The sequence below is a fragment of the Carettochelys insculpta genome, chromosome 13 (assembly GCF_033958435.1).
Source record: "Carettochelys insculpta isolate YL-2023 chromosome 13, ASM3395843v1, whole genome shotgun sequence".
Lineage (NCBI taxonomy): Eukaryota > Metazoa > Chordata > Testudines > Carettochelyidae > Carettochelys > Carettochelys insculpta.
In genome coordinates, this window is record NC_134149.1 from 28,121,617 (window position 1) to 28,140,850 (window position 19,234).

Consider the following 19,234-nt stretch of genomic DNA (forward strand, 5'->3'; position numbering starts at 1 on the left):
TCTACAGTCCTACCCAACCTCCTTGGGAGAGTTCACTCAGTTGTAACTGGCCAGGAAGTGGAGCTAAGGGCAAGAAGCCTGACTGGAACCAGGAACTCATTGGATTATAGCAAGTCAGAGCCTCTCCAGAGGGAAGGCCGGCGGCCTGCCATTGGACTTTCTGGTTGTATCAGGCACCTGGCTGTTAACCCAAGCCACAGCAGGGAACATGCCCCACCCAAAGAGAAGGACATCTGCCCCTCCCTCCCAGGAACCCCTGCTGAACATGTTGGCTGCTTTTGGGAGTGGCGCAGGACCAGGGCATGGGTGAGCTTCCCTTAGCCCCACTGCACCCCCACCTGGGAACCACCTAAGGGAAGTGGTTCCCAGCCACTCAGTCAACGTTGCCTCTAATTTTTTCCATCCATGGGGTGAATATATTTTGTTATGCACACTGAGGCATGTGTGGATGTGCATCACCAGTAGAAACCCACGCTGCCAACTGTGGCTGGCTGTGGGCACTCTGCTAATCACCTGGGTGGCACCTGAAGCTCTCCTGGGCAGCCCCCTCAAGTGCTCAGCTTACAGAGAACACTGATTCCAACCCCCTGTCCCAGCCTGGTGCAAATGAGTGAGAACAGGAGCAGGACAGGGGCTTGAGTGAACAGACAGAGGCCTTGGAGAAGGGGTGGGGTAAGAGTGTTTGGATTTTGTTACCTTATGTTAACTAAAGACCACCCCAGGGTTACCCACACATGTATTTCATTACATGCCGCTGTTGGCGTAAAGGAAAAAGGATCATACTTATAAACACACACACACACACACACACATGCAGAGTCCTGCCAGTTGATGACTAACAATAAAAATATACCAATAACTGTACATTAGTGTGCCACATACATTGCTTTAGGGAAGAGGTGGTGCACCCTGGAGATGGGTGTGTGATTGATAGTATGGCAGAAAATAAGGAATGGGGTAGGAAGAGGTTTGATTAGGGAATTTTCCCTGCCTAGTGTAGTATCCCCTATTTTCCTAAATACAGAACATAACAATGTGCATAACATTAACAGAAGTGTGGTGAGCAAGACATGAGAAGTCATTCTTCCACTCTATCTGTGCTGATTAGGCCTCAATTTGAATATTGTCTCCAGTTGTGGGCACCACATTTCAAGAGAGATGTGGAGAAATTGGAGAAGGTCCATTAAAGAGCAGCAAGAATGATTAAAGGTCTAGAGAACATGAACTATGAATGAAGACTGATGAAATTGTCCCTAGGGCCCTTGGGTCAAGACACTTGTTCTGTGCTCAGAGGAGGAGGAGGTAGAAGTTTGCCACCTCCCTTCCAAATATGGATTCAGGAGGTTCTTCTCCTTTTCTTTCCCAAATAGCAGCATTGTACCCAAAATCTGGAAGAGGGAGCAGGCACCGGATTCCTAGGCTACCCATGTGCGCTTTCTTCTCTGTATCACCCCTTTCCTCTAGTGTACCCAATAGTTGTCTGCCCATGTTCTCCACCACTAAATGTTACCTTAATTTCACTATAGACCATGGAGGGTTACATGTATATTGATTTATTAAATGCAGCTGTTGGATTAAAGGAAAAGGGATCAAACTCATACACAAAGTCCTGCCAGTTGATGTTGAGTTTTACCAGTCTGTTGCTCAACTCAGTCCATTGATCAGGCATACTGAGTACAAGGCAGGAACCAGGCTCTGTTCTGTTTAGACCGAGACTCCTGCAGAGTGGTGATGGCAAGGAGAACCCCACCCTATAGCTTTGCACCCATCTTTTTATATGTTGCTGTCCATAGCTCTTGTGCTGTCCCACTGCCCCAGGATGCTGCATGATTGGATTCTGACCTTCTCTTTCTCCTTGATCGTTGCCTCTTTTTCTTTCTTGGGTGGGTTCTTTTGCAGGGCTCAGCTCCTATTCGCTTCTGGACATCAGGATGCTGCTGGTGGCAGGTCATCCAGACAGGCTGGCTTCTGGGACATATTCCATTGAACGCACACCCACATTCACACTTCTAAATTAAATTGGAGACATGCCTAACTTTCTAAAATGAAGTTTCAGTTACAACGCCATATTCTTGCAAGGTAATTCTTAACAAGCTAGTAACAAATCATTGCATTATAAGATTGATACAAAGTTTCTACATGACATTATAAGACCAATACAAAAGTTTCTATAGGATGGAATGTTACAAAGCTCAAAGGTTATTCAGACAATAATGGTTACAAAAGCTTACAGAATGTTACTGAACTTAAAAGGCTATATTAGTAATACCTGGAAGTTGCAAATGCATATTCACTTTATACTGGATTGGGCAGAGGCTTTGCTCAACAGGTTTGAGGTAGAACCTGGATTGGATTTAAATTTTAAAAAGCGTTCTTGTGCTTAAAAATGTTTGGAGACCACTACTGTAGGGCATTGGCCACTGCTGAAAGACAGCATACTGGACTAGGTTGGTGAAAGGATGGCTGTTAAAAAAATTGACAAATATTACACAATAATCTTTAGACACAAAATTTCTGAGGAAAGCCAAAGATCATGGGCCAGATCCAGAGATGGTGTCATAATCAATCTGCGGCACTTTAGGACTGGGTCATAAAGATCTTTGGGGAGATGATGAGGGCTTGAGTATGCAATATCTGGAGCCTTGCAGTGTAACTGAGTTTAACTAAAGGCCTTCTTCAAACATTCTCAGTTTTCAGCAAACACAAACTACTCTGATCAGATTCATAATATCTTCCCTTCCATAATATCTTCCTATTTTTATCTCTTCTCATTAAGTTACCCCAATCTCCTCTTTAGCACAATAAGAGTTGTCAATCTTAGCTTTGCTGAACTGAGAATCAAGCAAAATCCTTCTGACATTTACATGCACTGTAGATTAACTCTAAAAAAACCCAAATTCCTATAACTTGCTTTGATTATGGAAAGTAAGTCTATGGAAACAGCACTGGACGTTATTATTTATAGGTTTTCAGTCACCCTGGAAACAAAGTAGATCCTACCAGACATGATTTTTAACACAGTTAATTATATCATTAGTGTCAGTACCACTTAACAACTTGCATAAACCTTCATAAATCTAACACTGGAAATGTTGCTATGGAAATGACCTGGTGATACAATTTGTTTCATACAAACACAAGATGATCTAATACCATGGTGAAGTCCAGCAGGTTTATGCATTTGTGTCACTCGTACGCAGGCAGTTAGGTGAAATACAGTTCATTTGTGCAGAGAGTGCAGTAGTTTCTCAGCCATAAGAAGGAGAGACCACTTTCAAACAGGAAGGGACAAGTGTTTCACGTCCCTTCAGTTCACTAGTTTTTATCAGACCTATTTAATAGGCAGGAATGAATGTATCCTGTGGCCACATGAGGGGAGGAAGTGCGAAGTGACTGCTGAATCTTCCGTGCTCCAGCAGCAGCCTGAGCCTCAGACAATAAAGTCCATGTTAGAAGTGTCTCCACTCGTGCACAGGCACATATGTGCTGCCATGTTGCAGGGGGACTTTCACTAGCCTGCCCTCTGCACTCACAAGATTGTCAGATATAACACCTGCAAAACCCTGTGGCACCAAGGCTCGTGCTAATGATTTCAGCCTGGACACATGAATCCAAATGGAAGTGCAGAATGTAACTGTATTTACAGAATCATGACTTTCTTGACTTAAGCCCTTTGACCGTGCGTAGAGCACAGGTCATCTACAAGTCTCCTCCACTTCACTCTGTCTCAGGCCAAAACTTCTAGCTGACTCCAGGAGCACCCCAGTTGTTGTCCTTCAGTCTCAGTAAATCTTCTCCATGTTGTCTGAGGTCTTCCTCTTTTGCATTTTCATTGAGGGTTCCATGTGAGACCTTGATGGACTATGCTGGATGATGTTTTTCTGAGAATGTGGCCTAGCCACGCCCACTTTCTTATCTTGATTTGAATGTCAAGTGGTTCTTGTCCTGCTCTGTTCCAAAGCTCCCCATTTGTGACAAACTCTTGCCATTTCATGGGAAGGGTGAATCTCAGGCATCTGTTTAGGAATGTCTGTAGCTTGTGATTTGAAGACTGACTAAACTCAAAATTATCTCTAAGGACTATCTAAGAAAGTGTCAGGGGACAAAACTGAGAAAGTAGGTGTGGGAGTGAAAGCTGGAGAAGAGATGACAGCCAGGAGTCCCTTGCTCAGATAAACTATGCAGAGTCTGTCTCAGCTAGTGAGCTGCACAGAAGCAAGAGACACTTCCACAGCACGTTGTAAGATGTCTTTCCTTGTTACCAAAGTGGAGATAAGGTGGGGAGTGGAAAACTCCAAAAAGATTTGAATGGAAGTGAAAAAAAATCATGGGGAGAGTTTTGTTTAACATCCTGAGAGAAATACAGTCTTAGCTATTTACATATTCACATAATGTCTTATTTGTAATTTGTGAAATTATTTCTTTTCCTTCTGTCTAGGAATTTAGGAAGGGTTGCTCAGGGGGTCACAATTTTAGTACCCTTGGGGATGATGGACAAAGCTGTGAAGCTGAGACCAGGGGTGAGGAAGAGGAGATTGGAAGAGGGTTAAATTCCTTCGGAGAATCAAATAACTGGAACAAGGTGGATTTAAATAAAAACATAGGCATCTGTCAACACCCAAACAAAGGTAGCTCAGGAACTCCATCTGTGGGCAGAGGTGTTTGCTCCCTATTTGTGCCCAGGTGAGGGAGGAAGGAAAGGAAAAGACCACCAAAGGAGAGGAAGAAAAATTGAAAGCCACTGACACAGAATGGAAAAGCACTGGGAGCACTGCACTGAGGAAAAATCTAGAGAAAGAAAGGGGTTGAGTCGGGTACTGCCCAAAAATGACTTAGGTCTGTGAGGAAGTAAACAATCTCCTATAGTGTGATGTGTCAGAGAAATAAATGGGATTGGAAAAACAGGAGTGTCTGAGTCCATCACCACCTAACTCAAACAACCTGCAAAATTGAACATTTTCACCTAATTGCTCAGGTCAAAGAGGACAACAATATCAATAACCCTGCAATCTAAGAGACCAGGGTGAGCTGAGTTACTACAGAAGTTCTTCCTTCGCTCTGATGATATTTGAAATTATTTCCAGTTTCCAGATGCTAAGTACTTGAGTCCTGATCATTTCTGATGTTGCTCCACAAGTTTTATTGGAGTTACACCAGGAATAAATTTGGCTTTTGGTTTCCACAGGGAACAGCAGGCCAACTGCCCTGTAAGGAGGTAATAAAGGATATTTGGAAAAATAAGTGATTAGCTTTGTATCCTGAGGGCTAGACACATCAGCTCTTCAGTCCTGTCCATCTCTCTTTGCCTAAAGAGAAATGTTATAATTAGTTGGCTAGTTTTAGTCAAGACTCATGTTAGCCCCAAACATAAAGTCAGTGAGATCATGCTGCTAGTGAAAGCATTTAATGTGCATTTTGACATGGGCATGCAGATGGCTTGAGAAGGACGATCCTCTTTTAATGCAGTTTAGCAGATGGACAGGAGTAGAATACCTGGGACACATATAAGAGCCCAGCAGTCCCAAACCTGGGTATAGGGGGTTCCCAGGTAACCCTCACAGCCAGGTGTCTACTGAGCAGCTCACCCAGAGCTTCTAGAAGTAAGGGACTTACAGAACTCTGACTCCGCCGAGCGGTACTGTCCATGATAATACCAAATGGGGGTGATTACAGGCCCTGCACCAAATAGTTTAAGCCAAAAGGAGGCACAGGAATTTTTCCAACCAACTGAGAGACTTTTGGCTGGCTTCTGCATTAGACCTGTCTCTTGTGGAGGTCTGATTTCTGTGTCTGGCTCTGACCACTAGAACTGAGTGCCCCTGCTCTGACCATTAGGCAAGGCCACCTGTGTCCTGCTTCTGACATCATGTGTCCTGCAAGCCAATCTTTCCCCAGTCACTACCAACACATGCTACATGAGCTAGCAGTTGTTGATGGACCACAACTTTTGTACCTTTGCTTTAACGTAACAAAAGGAGGATGAAATTCAGAGAGAATGGTAAGGAGAGTTATTTAATAATGACAAAGGCCTGGGAACCATGACTACTAGGTTCTGTTTCTAGCAGCTGGCTCTGTCACTGACTTACTGTGAGGCCTTGAAGAAGTCATTGAACTTTTCTGTGCTTCAGTTTCCTCATCTGTAACATGAGTATACTAAAGCTTACCTGCCTCACTGCAGCTTTTTTAATCTGAGTGGGTGAAAAGCCTTGAGATCTTTTGGACAAAAGGTGCACGTAACTGCAAAAGTCTGGTTCTGGTAATCTCTTTTGAGATGCTCACAATGTTCGTTTCCCAGCTACAGCATTTTTTTCAGAGCCAGTTTGTGGCTCAGTTCCAAAGTTTGCAGCATATAAAACATTTTGGACTGGCAAGTCATTTCGTCATTTTCTTCTGTGAGGCTGGTCTCATACTTTGTTGGTTCACAGGATGGTTCCTGTTATTTGGTAGAGATTAACAGCTTCCTTGACAGTTGATATTTTGTATATTCACCACAGTTGCAAGGTCTGTCGTAAATTGATGATAGTGTTGCTGAAGTTTTTATTAAAGTCTTGAGGTGATCTATAGGTAAAGTTGCAAAGAAATAGATAAAGTAATGGACACGTGTCCAAAGCATTGGCAACGTGTCCAAGTGTACAATGGATATTTTTTAGCAACGAACAAATTGTACCTTTTTGAGGGGCTCTAAGATGTCTGGGATAATTCTCTTGGAGAATTAAGAATTTCTAGACACTGGCTGATTTAAAGTGTCTAGTCTTCTGAAGTGTGTGGTCTTCTGACTTAGCTTGTATTTATCTTCATCGCAATTTACAGTGAATATATGAAATGCTGGTGTTTTGGGTTCAGGAAGTGAAATCTCTAAATTATAGCAATATCCATCATCATTTAAGGTAAATTTGCCAGCTGTACGGACATCAGGTAATAAAACAGCTATGTTGCAATGATAGACCCAGCTTGTTTATTGCCAATAGTTACTCCATGGAAATCTGTCTCTTTCACAAGTGTCAGAATAAGCAACCTTCTCTTCCTGCACTGAAATTCCAGTGATCTCTGTGGCCTATGGAGTTGGAAAAGTGAGATGCCTTTTCCCTACAGAATGCAGCATGAGGTTGGTAAAAACTATACCTCCATGCAATGACAGTGGGTATTTTGTTCACAGACTATTACGAAGGAGACAGACAGACACACACACACACACTATGCTCTCACTCAGATGGGCATTGATGGAATTGCTCATGTACTTAAAATAAAGTGCTTTGCTGGACGGAGGCCTATGTAAGCTTTCCTTTTATTCTTTCATTTTGGGTATTTTTCCTTGGTCTATAATAAGTCATATGGCTATAGGGATGGTCTTAAGTGATGGAAAAGCTCTGTCAATATGAAGTATGGTTGTTAATCAATGACTGTGAATAAAATGTTTGAGTGAAAAAGTTCATATTTCCGTGGTTCCTACTCCAGTCAAGTGGCTTCAACACATATTATCTCAATAGCCCTGTGTATTCCTGAGTGGTTTGCACAAACTGCAGCATAGTTTCACTCTTTCAGGTCAACCAATTGGATTCAGGTGGCTGCACAACAGCTTTTCTTTTAATTTTGTGGCTCACTTATTTTATAAGGGTCACTCTGCAAAACCTCAGTGGAATTTACAATGTAAATACTTTTCAGCGATTACTCACAGAATAGCTATACCTACATGTCAGTCTGATACACGTCAGTCCAACTTTTCAGATGGCCAAGTAAAACAGGTTTTCATGTAGAGTGGCCTTTTGAATTCCAGAACTGTACAAAAAGAAATTAACATCCCCAAAGGTGTGACACATGCCATGAAATGCTGCACTTTCTATTGAAAAATGATACTTAGTACTTAGATATCACCTGTTCATCTGGGGAGCTTGACACACAGAAGCCAAGTATGAAGTTATTTATAAACACCACCAAAGGAAAAGAAATTTAGAAAATGTTTGGCCTTTTAAATGGGAGAGATCATAAGACTTAAATAAGACTCTTTCTTTATTCATTTTGTTAATGCCACCTTGGTTTCAGGGCTGGGACTTCGACTGTGACAACCAGGAGAACGAACATCATTGAGGTCTTTCTAGGGGAGAAAGACCTGACTTCTATCTCTTCTCAGTGGGGTTCCAGACCACATGGGAAAATACACAGTCCACAGATGCTGGGAGATGGCTGTGGTGGGGTATATCCTTCAATATCATGAACCCATTTAGGACAACCTCATTTCCCAACCTTAAGTAAGATTAGGATGGAAAAGGATTTTGTCTGCCAAAGTCAAAGCCCTTCAGGGTTAGGGGAGTGGCACTGGGGGAGGGAGGTGTGTGTTTGTGGAAGCACCAGTGACCAAGGGCTATTCATCTCTTTCTCTGTTTTTAAGCAGCCAGCTTAGTATCTGCATTAGAATAATTCCTAGTGGATAGTAGTTGGAGTTCTCTTTTGCCTATTTTAATTGGTTTGTTGAAATTAATTAAATCCCATACACTGCATTTACCTACATATTCTTGTGTCTATCTCATTCCTTTCCTGTGCCCAGGCCAGTGGCTGCATAGGAGTTCTGACTTGGAACAGTGCACGGTGGTCATTCGTCAACAGAGGGAAGAGCAGAACATCTATCGGTCAGGGATTCTGAGGTAGGCAGAAACCGACTCTCATTTGGAGTTAGCAAATGCAGCCACAGAGGACACCCACCCCTGTGTACAGAAAGTGACGTGAGATTTTTAGTGCCCCTCTGCCATCAGAATGACCTCAGTTTGATATGACCTAGTCCAATAGGACACACGCTGCAACACAGCATTCCTGTATGGGAGTAGTAACAGAGAGGAAGCCGTGCTAGTCTATACACTATCAAAACAAAAAGCAGTCAAGTAGCACTTTAAAGACTAGCAAAACAGTTTATTAGGTGAGCTTTCGTGGGACAGAAAGTGGGTCTGTCCCACAAAAGCTCAACTAATAAACTATTTTGCTAGTCTTTAAAGTGCTACTTGACTGCTTTTTGTTTGGATACTGTATGGGAGTGTTTTTTCAGCAGTGATTCCAAGGGAAGAATGCCACCTACTGAATCACTACCACCACTTCATGCGGTATCTGGGTTTTGCCACAGAAGTCCTTCAACCACACTTCTGACCCAGCCCAACCATGTTTAGCACTAAGGAAAGGAAAGCCTATGATGATTCAAATTTATCTATTAATTGACAAGTTCTTTGAGTCCCTCCACAGCTTCATTTGAAAATAATGATTATTCTCAAGGGTTTAAAAATAATAGAGAGGCAGGCCTTTTTCACCATTGTCATTTTCCACGTAATGCTCAGGCCAGTTCATTAGACAAAAAGAGTGCACACTGTAGTATATTTAATCTAAACAACAGTAACTCTTTTGTTAAAGTAGATGAATTGGGCCAAATTTTGTCCACCGGGGGTACGAAACTTGAGTAATTTAATTGAAGCCTCACTGATTTACACCACTATAAATTGTGGCAAAATTTGGCCCTACAATGATTAGTCATTTTGAAATGTAATCCAGCTGTAGAGCACCTGCTCATAAATAAGAAATCCATGAACATCCTGTTGACGTCACAACAGCATACACAGATGGAAAAGAACATGAACAAATCACTCATTCATAATAGATTATTTCTCAGATTTCATGCTGTTTTGAAGTTTCCCTAGCATTTTGCGTGAAAATAGCATTTTATACTAAAATATTTGTTCCTTTTACCTCATTCAGCATGCATTAGTAACAACAACCAAATGCACAAAGAGCTCTTGAGCTATGACCAGGTAGCAACTGATCGTTTATCACATTAATTGTAAATCAAACCAAATCCAGTATTTCAGTCAGGGCTGAATCTGCTCCGTAAGTAAAGATTTTCATTGCCCTTTAATTGTATGTGTTTGGTAAATGAGCTTTAAAGGATGCATTAGTATTAATTAGACAGGTTACCATACAGTTATTGTTAAATATAATGTTTATTAATAAACAATAATTGCTTTCATTTGATCAAGAGAGTCAAGTCTGAAGCTCACTGGTAGTAGTAGTGTGTGTTGTTTTCTCTCTTTCCTAATAAAATCCAATCATCCAGCTATAGCCATCTTCAGTGATTAATAGTTGGAAAACATGTGTGTATATTGGTGGGGCCGGTGTCTTTTTTATCCCTGCCTCCTCTCCCCAGAATGTCTGTCATTCAGGTTACCATATTCAGTGCAGGGCCAGATCATCAGTTAGTGTAAACCGATGTACCTTCACACTGGCCAAAGAAGCAGCACTATGGTATTATTTCTATTATTTTTGTCTAAATCATTTCTACAGTCTAGTACTCAAAGACCTTGTAATAATGTACCCCAATAATGATAAAGTTAGGAAATATATCAAGATGGCAGAGTGACACTTCAATGTGTCATAAAACCATAGCCTATCTAGTAGATAGATAGAAGACATTAGGAATAAAGGCACCAAATAAAAGCAGTGATTTACTAATGCTGCACATTTTAAATCTGGAAAGAGTTTGTGAATCTCAGTCATGAATGTCAGTCCCTGAGAGGCATTGGTAATAAGAAAAGTGAGTCACCAAGAAGAATGAGTGAACAAACCCCCTGCACTGATTTATGTAAGGGAGATAGAGTCTCCAAAAGCAATGAATGCCTGTTACCCAAGAACTCTCATAAAAAGCAGTTCAGCTCCCTTTCTCATTTCCTGAATTGATACCAACACATCCAATCATTAATATCAGTCACAGCCTTAATGAGGGGAAAAGGAAGAGAGTGCAGAAGCTTGTTTGAAATCAGAATGAAACTCCAAATTTGCATCTTACAAGCAAAAAGCAACGTTGATAGGCCTGAATTTCTGGGAGATCACCATAGCGCCCATCTTGAAGAGACTATGCAATTCTGTAAGAGACACTAGCCACCTCATCTCAGTGCCATGGCACTATGAAATACAGAAGTAACACCAAGCCACTCAAGCCCTTTGGCTTACAAGATGGCAGCTGCACTAGTTCATGTTCTCAGGATTTACAGACAGCATCTAAGGGTACGTCTTTACTACAGGAAAGACATACCCTTAGACGCTGGCCCTTCCTTCGTGGAGATGGCATGGAAGCCCAAATTAAGGAACATCGACTCTAGCTCTGAAATTAACGTAACTAGAATTACGTGTCTTAATTCGATCTCCTGCTGTCGTGTAGACCTGCTCTCAGAGTTTTTCAAAACGACTTAGCCCAAAATTCCCTATGGGGCAAAGGGCTCCCTGCAGCCCATTAAGCCCTTTGCTGCCCCTTCGCAATGGAAAAACCATGGGCAGAGAACCTGCACTTGTTAAGGGAAGGAACCGCCATGCCTGTTCCTAACAGAGCAATGTAGAAGGGACCACAGAATGCAAGGCAGGAAAAATAAAATTCAGAAAACTTTCATCAAGCTGAAATCGGTAGGTTTTGAAAATGACATTTCAAAATGAGTAATAAAAAATCAGGAAAGAAAATAAAGAAGCTTGCTTGCAGGTTTGGACCTCCAAAAATGTAAATAATGTAGGACAGCCATTAGCAGATTGTCAATATTTATAAGCTGTTACTTCTCACTTCGCTTACCATTCATGAAAAATGTAGCACAAATAGAAACCTATTCCCAGTGCAATCATAGTGCAATCATTAACTTGCTCTCTGTCCATTTAGAGAGCCAGCTTACTAAGATACAACTTTTTTCCGGTGTCATGAGTCTCTCTCTTTAATAATTATCTCCTCAAAATAACCCTTCTGATGTCACATCTAGTAGGACCCAGAGGCCTTTTCTTTTAGATTGCCTCATTCACTAAACTATATCTCAGCTGTTTTTTTTTTTTTTAAACATAGGCACTTTACTACCTTTACCTCTTGAGGGATTCTCTCAAATTCTTCATACTTCATACTGTAGGTGGAACAATCTAAAGTAACATTTGAATAGTTTTAAGGAGTCTACCTCTATACCGGTATTTTAAACTGGAAGTGGTCTTTTTATAACATGTTTCCCTCCAAACTGACCCTCATGCTGCATCAGGGGAAGAGTCATCTTCTGGAATCCTTTATTCTTTGTACAACATGTGAATAATGCTTTCTTCTCATAAGAACATAAGAATGGCCATACTGGGTCAGACTAAAGGTCCATCCAGCCCAGTATCCCGTCTGCTGACAGTGGCCAATGCCAGGTGCCCCAGAGAAGGAGAACAGAAGACAATGATCAAGTGATTTACCTCCTGCCATCCATCTCCTGCCCCTGTACTGAAGGCCAGGGCACCATACTTTACCCCTGGCTAATAGCCGTTTATGGACCTAACCTGCAAAAATTTACTGAGCTCTTTTTTAAACCCTAATAGAGTCCTGGCCTTCACAGCCTCCTCCGGCAAGGGGCTCCACAGGTTGACTGTGCGCTGTGTGAAGAAAAATTTCCTTTTATTAGTTTTGAACCTACTACCCATCAATTTCATTTGGTGTCCCCTAGTTCTTGTATTATGGGAAAAGGTAAATAATTTTTCTATATTCACTTTCTCCACACCATTCATGATTTTATATACCTCTATCATATCGCCCCTCAATCGCCTCTTTTCCAGACTGAAAAGTCCCAGTCTCTCTAGCTTCTCCCCATATGGGACCCGTTCCAAACCCCTAATCATCTTAGTCGCCCTTTTCTGAACCTTTTCTAATGCCGATATATCTTTTTTGAGGTGAGGAGACCACATCTGCACGCAGTACTCAAGATGTGGGTGTACCATAGTTTTATATAAGGGAAGTATGATATATTTGTCTTATTATCTATCCCTTTTTTAATAATTCCTAACATCCTATTTGCTTTACTAACTGCCGCTGCACGCTGCATGGATGTCTTCAGAGAACTATCCACTATAACTCCAAGATCCCTTTCCTGATCTGTCATACCTAAATTTGACCCCATCATGTTGTACGTGTAATTTGGGTTATTTTTTCCAATGTGCATTACCTTACACTTACCCACATTAAATTTCATTTGCCATTTTGCTGCCCAATCACTCAGTTTGCTGAGATCTTTTTGTAGTTCTTCACAATCCCTTTTGGTTTTGACTGTCCTGAACAACTTGGTGTCATCTGCAAACTTTGCCACCTCACTGCTTACCTCATTTTCTAGATCATCGATGAACAAGTTGAACAGGATCGGTCCCAGGACTGACCCCTGGGGAACACCACTAGTTACCCACCTCCATTGTGAAAATTTACCATTTTTTCCAACCCTTTGTTTTCTGTCTTCTAACCAATTCCCGATCCATGAAAGGATCTTTCCTCCTATCCCATGACCGCCTAATTTACATAAAAGCCTTTGGTGTGGAACCATGTCAAAGGCTTTCTGGAAATCTAGGTATATTATGTCCACTGGGTGGCCCTTGTCCGCATGTTTATTAACCCCTTCAAAGAATTCTAATAGATTAGTTAGACACGACTTCCCTCTGCAGAAACCATGCTGACTTTTGCCCAACAACTCGTGCTCTTCTACGTGCCTTGCAATTTTATTCTTTACTATTGTTTCTACTAATTTGCCTGGTACTGATGTTAGACTTATCGGTCTATAATTGCCAGGGTCTCCTTTAGAGCCTTTTTTAAATATTGGCGTTATATTGGCCGTCTTCCAGTCATTGGGTACTGAAGGAGATTTAAAGGATAGGTTACAAACCACTGTTAATAATGCCACAATTTCACATTTGAGTTCTTTCAGAACGCTTGGGTGAATACCGTCTGGTCCTGGAGACTTGTTACTATTCAGCTTATCAATTAACTCCAAAACCTCCTCTAATGTCACTTCAATCTAGGAGAGTTCCTCAGATTTGTCACCTAAAAAGGCTGGCTCAGATTTAGGAACCTCTGTAACATCCTCAGCCGTGAAGACTGAAGCAAAGAAATCATTTAATTGCTCCGCAATGGCACTGTCTTCCTTGATCGCTCCTTTTATATCTTTATCGTCCAAGGGCCCCACTGCTTTTTTAGTGGGCTTCCTGCTTCTAATGTATTTAAAAAACATTTTACTATCATTTTTTGAATTTTTGGCTAGCTGTTCCTCAAAATCTTTTTTGGCTTTTCTTACTACATTATGACACTTAATTTGGGAGTGTTTATGTTCCTTTCTATTTTCTTCACTAGGATTTGACTTCCACTTTTTAAAAGCTGCCCTTTTCTCTCTCACTGCCTTTTTAACATGGCTGTTAAGCCATGGTGGTTCTTTGTTAGGTCTCTTACTGTGTTTTTTTATTTGGGGTATACATTTAAGTTGGGCCTCTAGTATGGTGTCTTTAAACAGTTTCCATGCAGCTTCCAGGGATTTTAGTTTAGTTACTCTACCTTTTAGTTTCTGTTTAACTAGCTTCCTCATTTTAGTGTAATTCCCCTTTTTGAAATTAAATGCCGGAGTGTTTGACCGCTGCGGTGTTCTTCCCAACACAGGAATATTAAAAGTTATTATATTGTGGTCACTATTTCCAAGCGGTCCAGTAACAGTTACCTCTTGGACCAGATCCTGCATTCCAGTCAGGACTAGATCGAGAATTGACTCTCCCCATGTGGGTTCCTGTACTAGCTGCTCCAAGAAGCAGTCACTTAAGGCATCAAGAAATTTAATCTCTGACTCCCGTCCTGAGGTGACATGTACTCAATCAATATGGGGATAACTGAAATCTCCTATTATTACTGTGTTTTTTATTTTGATAGCCTCTCTAATCTCCCTTAACATTTCAGCATCACTATCACTGTCCTGGTTAGGTGGTCGGTAATATATTCCTGATGTCATATTCATATTAGAGGAATGAATTGTTATCCATAATGATTCTATGGAACATTTTGATTCCTTTAGGATTTTTGCTTCATTTGATTCTATATTATCCTTCACATATAGTACCACTCTGCCACCCGCACGACCTGTTCTGTCTTTCCGATATAATTTATATCCCGGTATGATAGTGTCCCACTGATTGTCCTTATTCCACCATGTTTCTGTGATGCCTATTATGTCAACTTCCTCCTTTGATATGAGGTACACCAGTTCACCCATCTTATTAGACAGACTCCTAGCATTTGTGTAAAAGCACTTTAAAAAACTACCACTATTTATATGTCCGCCTTTCACAGACGCGTTGGATTTTTTTATATGCGATTGTTTCACATCTGATCTTGCCCAGATATTATTTCCCACGTTCCCTATCTGACTAACTTCTAGGGCATCCCTATCTATGGAGCCTCGTGTAAGAGAAGTCACCGTCCGATCCAGGTGCTCCCCCGCACCAATCGGCTTTCCCCCACCTCTTAGTTTAAAAACTGCTCTACGACCTTTTTAATGTTTAATGCCAGCAGTCTGGATCCACCTTGATTTAGGTGGAGCCCATCATTCCTGTATAGGCTCCCCCTACCCCAAAAGTGTTCCCAGTTCCTAATAAATCTAAACCCCTCTTCCCTACACCATCATCTCATCCACACATTGAGACTCTGAAGTTCTGCCTGTCTATCTGGCCCTGCGCGTGGAACTGGAAGCATTTCAGAGAATGCCACCATAGATGTTCTGGATTTCAGTCTCTTTCCTAGTAACCTAAATTTGGCCTCCAGAACATCTCTTCTACCCTTCCCTATGTCATTGGTACCAACATGTACCACGACCACTGGCTCCTCCCCAGCACTGCCCATAAGTCTGTCTAGATGCCTCGAGAGATCCGCAACCTTCTCACCATGCAGGCAAGTCACCATACGGTTCTCCTGGTCATCACAAACCCAGCTATCTATATTTCTAATGATCGAATCCCCCACTACTAAAACCTGCTTCTTCCTAACAGCTGGCGCTCCCTCCCCCGGAGAAGTATCCTCGGCACGAGAGGATACAATAGCACCCTCTGGAAGGAGGGTCCCAACTATGGGATGGTTTCCCTCTGCTCCCATTGACTGCTCTCCTTCCCTGAGCCTTTCATCCTCCATAACAGCATCAGGACTGTCAGATTGGAGGTGGGACAGCCCTGCTATGTCCTGGAAAGTCTCATCAACAAACACCTCTGCCTTCCTTAGCTCCTCCAGTTCAGCCACCCTGGCCTCCAAAGCACGCACTCGGTCTCTGAGGGCCAGGAGCTCCTTTCATCGAGCGCACACATACGCCACCCGCCCACAGGGTAGGTAGTCATACATACTGCACTCGACACAATAAACAGGATAGCCCCCACTCTGCTGCTGGGCTTCTGCCTCCATTTCCTACTCTAATTATATATGAGGGTTTAATTAAATGTTTCAGATAGAGGTTGTTATAAAGGATTTAAGTTTAAGGGCAATAGAAGTCACTGGTTCCCTCCAAGCTCCCCCTCTAAACTCTCCTCTCAAAACTCTCTCCTGTTAGCACTCACCCTGTTCGCAAGCTCCCTGCTCGCTTACTAGCGGGGTTTAAGTGCTCGGCCTCCCTGATAGCTCCTCCCTCTGCCTACAGCTCAGCCAATCAGCACACGGTGTTTTGATTCAAACCTAATCAAGACTCACAGGTTTGGGTAAGGCTGTGTGACCTACCTTGGAATAACTTGAGTTCTTTGAGTTCTGCATTGTTCCTATGCATCATGTATGAGAGGTTGCTCTTGAGATCCATGCACCCAGGCAGGAGACAGGACAGAGGGTTGGAAGGTGTGGGGGGGCTCATGGCAACGGGTGGGAGTCTCAGGGCAGGAGATGGGGGAGGCTGCTCCCCAGGGCTGGCTCAAGTCGGTGGGGGTTGCAATGCCCAGCCTGAGGTGGCAGGGGCACGTTGCCTGGCCAGCACAGTTCCTTACTGGGGCTGGCCCCATGTAACTGTTGGAAGTGCTCTTCGTTGCTACCTCTGTATTGTCATTCTGCAGTATACCTTTCCCGGCTACCAGACCTCTCCCTTTCCATTTGATGAAAAACAACTGCATCCCAGGCACATCCCAGTGTCTGGGCACAGCCAAACCCTGACCTTGCTTCAAGTTGGGATAAGAAGAAGAAGCCCACCAAATTTGGGGGTCTGACTTCTTACAGCTTAGGATGAGTTTCTGAACAAACGGACTCTGAGATGGAGGGACAGACACGCAGAGAGACGCATGAACTCTCTGAAATATCTTGTAGATGATGAGAATAGATTTTCTTTGTGTCATAGTTTCTGATCAGTCAGTTGACTTGGCTGATTAAGGCACCCTTCCTTTCTGAGAAGCTATGCTGCAGAACTGACAAGTTATCAAGACAATGGAACCTACTGAAGAGTCAGGATTTTAGCTGGCACATGCGTTACACACTACTGAATTCCTACAGGTTGAATCTCTCTAGTTTGGCTCTCTTTCATCTGGCAACATCCATAATTTGGTATGATTTTAGTTAGTTAGACAACCACTTATTATGGGTGTAGGCAAGTTTCCTGTGGTCCCATAAAGCTTGTTTACAGCCACCGATTGTGACTCTCAGTGTTCTGTGCACTTATTTACATCTAATTTACCCCTAAATGTCTTCTAAGAGCTCAGTAAGAAGTGGAAATGTTGGTAATGCTGCTAGACACCATTGACCTCCCATGGGTCGGCTTCTCTCATTCAGCACCAGTCAGGTCCCAGGGGTGCTGGACTTCAGAGGTTCAACCTGTATTAATGTTGCAAGTAATTGGAAAAAGTAAAACAAAGAAAATCAAAACAAAGGAAAACTAAACTATGCTGAAAAACCTTTAGAAACATAAGACATCACTGAGGACTGATTAGCTTCTATGACGAGATAACAAGCTCTGTCGACATGGGGAAGTCAGTGGATGTGATATACCTTGACTTCAGCAAGGCTTTTGATACGGTCTCCCACAACATTCTTGTCCATAAGTTAAGGAAATATGGATTGGATCTTTGGACTATAAAATGGACAGAAAGCTGGTTTGATGGTCAGGCCCAACGGGTAGTGGTCAATGGCTCAATATCTGGATGGCGGTCTGTTTCAAGCAGAGTGCTGCAAGGCTTGGTTCTGGGGCCGGTGTTATTCAACATCTTTATTAATGACCTGGATGAGTGACTGGATTGCACCCTCAGCAAATTTGCAGATGACACAAAACTAGGGGGAGAGGTAGATTCGTTGGAGGGTAGAGAGAGAATCCAGAGTGACCTGGATAAATTGGAGGACTGGGCCAAAAGAAATCTGATGTGGTTCAATAAGGAGAAGTGTAGAGTCCTGCACCTGGGGCAGAAGAATCCCAAGCATTGTTACAGGCTGGGGACTGACTGGCTCAGCAGCAGTACGACGGAAACAGACCTAGGCGTTATGGTGGATGAAAGGCTGGATATGAGTAAACAGTGTGCCCTTGTAGCGAAGAAGGCTGACGGCATACTAGGGTGCGTTAGGAGGAGCATTTCGAACAGATCTAGAGAAGTAGTTATTCCTCTCTATTCAGCACTGGTAAGGCCACATCTGGAATATTGTGTCCAGTGTTGGGCCCCCCCAGAATAAAAAGGATGTGGATTTGCTGGAACAGGTTCAGTGAAGGGCAACAAAAAATGATTAAGGGTCTGGAGCACAAGACCTATGAGGATAGGCTGAGGGATTTGGGCTTGTTTAGTTTACAGAAGAGAAGACTTAGAGGTGATTTAATAGCAGCCTTCAACTTCCTGAAGGGGAGCTCTAAAAAGGAGGGTGAGAAACTGTTCTCAGTGGTGTCAGATGGCAGAACAAGGAGTAATGGTCTGAAGCTGAAGAGGGAGAGGTGTAGGTTAGATATTAGGAAAAACTACTTCACCAGGAGGGTGGTGAAGCATTGGAATGCGCTGCCTAGAGAGGTGGTGGATTCTCTATCCCTTGAGGTTTTTAAGTCCCAACTGGACAAGCCTGGCTGGGATGACTTCGTGGGGGTTGATCCTGCTTGAAGCAGGGGGCTGGACTAGATGACTTCTTGAGGTCCCTTCCAGCCCTGTGATTCTGTGACTATTTTCTGGCAAACTTAACAAAGCCCAATTCCTTAGAAGTACTGAGTCCTTTTGCATCAATGCAGGAAAGCAGCTAAGCGCTTTGTTGTATGGGGCCAAAATCTTCTTCATCTTCTACAATTAAGCCCTCTGTGTCTAATTGTTCTATTGTGGTAAAATAATAGGAGCATACTAAATAAGTCAATATATGTACCAAAGTAGAACAAATTTGATTTCACTTCTAATTAATACAACCATAGAAAGTATTAGTTGATATAAAGGTATTCACCTCTGCTGTTACCTTGCCCTTCTTTCTCACCACTTCCCCATAAGTTATCAG